This window comes from Odontesthes bonariensis, chromosome 1 (genome assembly GCF_027942865.1).
Source record: "Odontesthes bonariensis isolate fOdoBon6 chromosome 1, fOdoBon6.hap1, whole genome shotgun sequence".
Classification (NCBI taxonomy): Eukaryota; Metazoa; Chordata; class Actinopteri; order Atheriniformes; family Atherinopsidae; genus Odontesthes; species Odontesthes bonariensis.
Genome location: NC_134506.1, coordinates 46,519,484 through 46,526,143, shown reverse-complemented (window position 1 = coordinate 46,526,143; position 6,660 = coordinate 46,519,484). Strand labels below are relative to the sequence as shown.

The 6,660-nt window shown below is 44.1% G+C and overlaps 1 long non-coding RNA gene across 2 annotated transcripts; it reads right to left on the bottom strand.

Moving 5' to 3' along the window:
* Window positions 1-882: 882 nt before the first annotated feature.
* On the bottom strand, window positions 883-6,451 carry LOC142382626 (uncharacterized). 2 transcript variants are annotated; one of them, XR_012769941.1, is made up of 4 exons: window positions 6,167-6,451; window positions 5,782-5,945; window positions 2,265-2,452; window positions 883-2,159 (listed from the first exon to the last, which is right to left on the bottom strand). It is a non-coding gene; the product is annotated as an uncharacterized LOC142382626 (long non-coding RNA). The 2 variants fall into 2 exon arrangements; XR_012769940.1 differs by having other exon boundaries at window positions 884-2,159; window positions 5,782-5,890.
* Window positions 6,452-6,660: the final 209 nt, after the last annotated feature.

Genomic DNA, 6,660 nt, shown 5'->3' with positions numbered 1-6,660 from the left:
CGATGACTGCAACTGAAGCCGTGCAATCAGGTGTTGCCTCATCATGATGGCTCTTTGATGGGGGGTCCATGAGGGGGGTCTTCTGGCACCTTCTGGTCTGCCTGGGCTGGTTCAGGTAGTGGGAGACCCTCGTTCATGGCAATATTGCGCAAATCTGGCATGCCTTCTCTGGGCTACAGAGCAGTTTGCCCCCCCGCTGTATGGAGACACCCCCACCTGGCCTTCAGCTCAGTGCGCTCCACGACAGCACGGGTGCTTTGATGCGTATATGTGTGCAGTCTATTGCTCTGATTATGACTGGCAGTCCAGCCAAGGCATGAAAGTCCCTCTTAATTTGTACTTGTTGGACAGCGGTGTATTAACCTGGCTGAGGCGTCCACATCTGGATGAGATGGTGGTCTGGGAACTAGGTGTGCATTTTCTCGTATTTGAGGCGTGGTTTACGAATGCCTAGAGCCGTTTATTGGGCGCTTCGAATGCCTATCAAATGGCGTCTGGTTCTTCCCATGCTGCTTTGCGCGCGATTCATAGCCAATTGTATCACTTATACCAGATGACGTATGTAGAGCGACAGAAATTCGACGAGGAAGAAGAAGAACGTTGCTCTTTTTTAAAAGTAAACTTGCGTTCTAAGCTACTTAAAACACTTTCTAAGGCTGCATCGAACGGTAACGTTGTGTCCGCTGCCATGTTGGATTAACACTCTACAAGCTTCGGTGTCGCGCATAGACGTCGTCATCGTCTTGCTGCCCCCCCCGTTCTGTGATTGGTTCCCTAACTCAGGCAAAAATAAGGGCGGTGGTTTCCAGGCTGCCTTTACAGTGTGAATGAAATTGCGCGCAAAGCAGCATGGGAATTCCTAGGCTAGCGATGTATGGGAATCTGATGTACCATGGGTGATAAACTGATGAGTGCGCGGGAGCGCACGACTCACAGAGGTCTGAGTCACCCCCGATCTGTCTCTAATCTCCCTCTGAAAGGTTCAGTGGCCAAAAATCCAAGGGTGGTGAGGACCTGGGCGTGTGGTGGAACTGGGTTTGATCGGCGTGTTTCTCTCTGGAGTTGTGGCTCCAGCAAGCTGCATATTTGCAGCAGCACAGTCCTTGGGAATCTTAATCGCGATGTCAGCCATTCGTCTGTCTCCGCAGGATATCTACACGGTCTCGGAACACACGCTCTCTTCCAAGAGACGCGCTAAGGCATGCAAAAGTAGCAAGTCAGCCGCTGGTTACACTTCCCATTGACCTTGTTATATACAGAATAAAATTAACCTTCATTTAGTTCACAATTTAAGTCAAACAGAATAATGTCAGCATAATTATGGGGTATAATGTATATATTTATTTATTTTTGCTTCAAAGTAATTAAATGTACATTCCATTAGTCAAGAAAACTTGATTGGAATAACAGCGGACTATTTTAGGAAACTCCTACAATTCTGTTTGTACCTGAAAGAAAACGTAAAATACGAAAAGCAAATTCTCTTAAATCACTCATACGCACGGTTTAAGAACAAATCTGTTATTTTGTATTTTATATTGCTATTATGATGATAAAGAATTCAAATAGGAAAGGAAGAAGTTTTATTTATATCCCTCTTTTCAGTTTACATAATTTCTTCTGGCAATCTGTGTGTGTCTCACACTGTCACTCCTCTGCCATCATCGGCCACCGTGTGCTCCATCGTGCAGCAGCACAGACGCACCAGCAGCTTGTTACCGAGTTCTTTGAGCATAAAGACGTACAGAAACAAGTCCACAAAAGGACTGAGCAGAAGCAAGGAGTAAAGTGTGGTAATGGTCTTAAAGAGATTGGTGTCAAATGACACAATTAAAAATTGCATAATGAGTGTGGGAAGGATCATCAGAGTGTAGCCAAGCAGCAACAGAACTAACGTTGCCACAATTCTTCGTTTTTCCTCAGCGGGCACCGAGGTGGCAGCAGGTGGAGTTTGGAACAGTAGTTTCAGGGTTCCAGCCACAGAGATGATGAAGACGGGGGCAGGGAGAAGGCCCAAAATACAGAGAATTAAAAACTCGCCGAAAGTTACCAGAAGAGGGACAACGACTATGCAAACAGCCCAGACTGCGGCACAGAGCAGCAGTGAGCCTTTCATTTGCCTGATGCAGTGCAGCTGTGGGCAGGCGACGACAGAAAACCTGCAACACAAGACAGACAGAAAACAGACACCGTCAGTATCACTGCGCGGGATAGTTTTTCCCGGATGATGATGATTAAAGACGTGCTGAAAGTTGTATCGGCACCTTTCCACGGCAATGCACATCCTGAAGCCAAGACTGGATACAAGACTGGTGCAAAAGCAGCCGAGAGCATGAGTTCCTGAGGTACTTGAGGTGTGGTCTTTTGTCACCAAAACAATAAAACTACAGAACCATATCAGATTGGAGATCAGGAGGTTCATGTAGTAGACTGGAACAGGAGGTCTTCGTGCCTGCAGGAAACCATAAAACAGTTATTAAAATGCTGTTTTCCTACACTCAGTCATGTGTCCATCAGCTGTGGGATGAGGGGACCGCTGACTGTAATTGGGGCCTGCCGTAGCATTGCATAGGAGATGCAAATGCATGGCAAGGCACCTATTACTATTCCGTTGGCAAAAGTCTATGGGATTTAACATTGAAAACATGTCTCTTTATTTATAGATTTATTTATAGGCTATATTTATTCTTCCGTCCACATTAATTAACATCCCAACAATATATATATCAAAACGACCGGCTCGATGAGTTTTCGCGGGCTATTACTTTTATTGAAGATTGGAGTTACCATGGCGACGTAATAAGCAAAAAACAGCCCCCCAAAGCCCCCCTAGGAATAAACAGGGGGATGACCTGGAAAAATCATAAAAACCCAAAATTTTGAGCAGTTACTGTGTCATCATGCCTTAACCTAGAAACGCCATTCAAATGTCAGTTTGTAGATACGTCCGTGCTGTGTTCAGAAGTGAAGACGCCATGTCGATACCTGCTACGGATTTCCCACAGCATGCCTCCAAGCGACCCAAAGTTTTGGCCAAAATCTGAAAAATTTGAATTTTTAGAGCACAACTGCCATTTCATTAGAGTGTGGGAAGAGCAAGAGTTCTGACCTCAGATTCATTTTCGAATCGCCCTGACTCCTACAAATATCGCTCCAATGCCATTATGTACCGTCATAATATAGGCACGCATGTTGGGATTCATAAAATGTTTTCATATTTCATCTAGGGCTGACCGTTTGCTCTCAGAGCCCCTCAGAGCAAAGTGATGTCGGGGCTCAAAGACCTCAAATCCCCATTTTAATTCATCCAATTCTCAGAATCTCAGCAGCTCCTGCAGCCCTTCTTTCTCTCATCCGTGCTTTCACTGTGAATGTGCTACAGATCTGAAACGCGGGAATATTGAAGTCCAAAGGCGTCCCTCGCTCATTCTGCGAGAATTTTTTCCTTAGCTCTTACGGTTTCCGAATGGAAAGCATCTGTTCGTAGAGGTTTTTTGGCTCTGAGAAGCCTGAGTCTCATATAATTAGTGTAGCAGCAGCTGGGGCAGCTTAACTGTCAGTTAGATGTTACCATAGAAACAAGGCTATTAGTGGCCCAGCCAGTCCTTTGAAGTTTCAACAGCACAATTAGTCAGTGGGCCAGCTGTTTTTGGGCTGTTTGAAACTACAGGTTGTGAAGAGAAAATTTCCTACAATCCAAATGGCTGAAGCAGACAGCTCAATGCAACCCTACAGAGACACAGAGCTGCTGGTGAATGTGATGAAGACGAGCTGATGATGACGAAGAGCTTCTGGAGGTCTCATTGTTCTGCTTTTCATAATGAACAATGAAGCACATTAAACAACAGCCGTGATTGGTTGAGCGATACGTACACTTTGGCAGGCCCCTTCTAAATTTCTTCAGAAATTTTCTAGTTAAAGGATAAGACCGTTTTTTTGACATTGGGCCCTTGATTTCACATTATAACATGATGTTCTACTCACCCCTGCTTGTTGTTGGTCATTTGGAGCTGTTCCGAAGATATTCGCGAGGCGTCTGGCTGCTCTCTTGAGATATTCGGCCATGAAACGGTTTCCTATGGGCAAGTTTATACAGGCACAAACTATGCTGTTTATAATTTATTAATTACTGTACATTAGCACTGATAACGTGGAGGTGCGTCGCTTACTTAAAAAAATCCGGGTTACTAATTTTGAATATTAGCCGAATGAATAAAGAGGCAGCAGGTCTGTGGGCTGTCTGTGGTAGTAGCACGACGAGGACGTCAGTAACACCCACTTTACGACAAAAAAATCAAAATTACAGTAACCCGGATTTTTTTAAGTAAGCGACGCACCTCCACGTTATCAGTGCTAGTGTACAGTAATTAATAAATTATAAACAGCATAGTTTGTGCCTGTATAACGTTGCCCATAGGAAACCGTTTCATGGCCGAATATCTCAAGAGAGCAGCCAGACGCCTCTCGAATATCTTCGGAACAGCTCCAAATTACCAACAACAAGCAGGGGTGAGTAGAACATCATGTTATAATGTGAAATCAAGGGCCCAATGTCAAAAAACCGGTCTTATCCTTTAACATTCGTCTTGTTTCAGTGTTACTCAGACAGCAGCTGCATTGTGTAATGAGTCATAAAGAGCTTCTTTGGAATCAGTTTCTTTTTAGACTTTTGCATTATTTAGTTGTACATTTTGTAGCTTATGTGAATTTACTTCAGTGACTGTATGTGTGTAAAGTGTTTATATATATATAGATATATATATACTTTCTTCCAAACTTTTCAGTTAAATTTGCATCTCATTTTATTTTAAAGGGACAGTTTGCCTCTTCTGACATGAAGCTGTGTAACATCCCGTATCAGCAACATCATTTCTGAACATCTTCTTACCCCCTGCTGCGTCCTGTGAGCAGAGTTCCAGCCTCGTTTTGGTGTTGATGAAGGTAGTCCGGCTAGTTGGCTGGGGTTTAAAAAATAAAGCGTTTTGCTTCTCAGAACAATATGCGTTCAACAGAGTAATACATTTGCATCACAGAATGGTTCTCCAGGAAAAAGTCAGACCTCACAATCTCTTGGCCCTATTTTCTCTCCCTTCGTATCACTGCCTGCTGTGCAGACCGAGCAGCAAACACTGTAACAGGCGCGGCTGTCGGCAGCAGGCAGTGATACGAAGGGAGAGAAAATAGGGCCAAGAGATTGTTTGGTCTGACTTTTTTGTGGAGAACCATTTTGTGATGCAAATGTATTATTCCGCAGCAGGGGGTAAGAAGATGTTCAGAAATGATGCTGCTGATATGGGATGTTACACAGCTTCATGTCAGAAGAGGCGAACTGTCCCTTTAAAATGTTTAGGCTAACATGCCCACTGACGGCAGGAGAACACGGGCCTGTAGATGCATTGTGTCGCTGCATGGAACAGATCAGTGTGTGGATGCAAAACTATTTCCTGCAGCTAAACTCTGTCTGTGGCCCACAGAGACAAAGAGAAAGTGTCATCAGTCACCCTGAGACTCTCTCTCTAAAACCTCATAATCCGGTTCGAAATGTCGCGGGTAATATTGGACTCAGACCTGAACTTTAACAGCCACATTAAATCAGTAACATCAGCATCTAAAAAACTTTGCCAGAATCAAAGGAATAGTGTCTAAAGCAGACTGATCTCTGCGTTTGTCTCCAGCAGGTTAGACTGCTGGAGGATGCTTCTGTGTCATCATTTAACATTTTCTTGAAAAATTCACACTGAAAGAAAAGGCTGCTAGTTAAGAGTGTGAATGTTTACGTACCTCATAGCACAACCAACAGATGAGCGCTATCGTCAGAGGAAAGCAGACAGTGATGTCCATCCACCACACCACATTAATCGGCTCCATATGTTCGTCCTTTTCAGAGGTTCTTATGGATCACAGGTTGTGCACACGGCAGCAAGTTATTATTGTTCTTTTGGTGACTTTACATCATGTATATATAAAAAAAATGAAAAGGAAAAAGAGCCAGATGAAGAAAGTTCTCTCTGCACACACATACATGTATATGTAAACATTTATATCTATATATGTCTATGTATGGTCTCACATTGAGACTTTTACAGAAGAAGAACTAATTAAATGTGCCATTTTTCAACAAGAGACAGTGAAAATACGTGGAAATATGTATAAACATCGAACTTACTTGCCTCAGGATGCCTTTCAGTCGCTGAAATAGGTAGTCTGAGGTCAGATTTGATGAAAGCAAGTGAGCAGGTGCTCTAAAACTGTCCCTCGGTGTGAGTGTGAGCGTCCAGCCACTGGGGAGCCCGAACCAGTGTGTTTCCAGGGCCGAATAAATGGTGAGGGTTGAGTCAGGAAGGGTATCCGGCGTAAAACATGTGCCAAAACGATGACGTGAGATCGACTCTCTGTGGCGACCCCTGAGTAAGAAGAAGAAGAAGACGAAGAACAATAGGGGTTGTTGTGGTGAACGGCATCTGTGCGAAATGAAGCTCACACCTCAGTAATAGGATGTGGCTGCTCTCACAAACTGAAAAGTTCCCACAGGGGCGTAGCACCAAATTTGGGGCCCCAGGAACAACCACTACCATGGACACCCCCCCCCCCACCCGCGATTGCATTGCTTGATACCTCAGCAAATATTGCACATGCACATTTTTTTTGTTGTTTAATTTA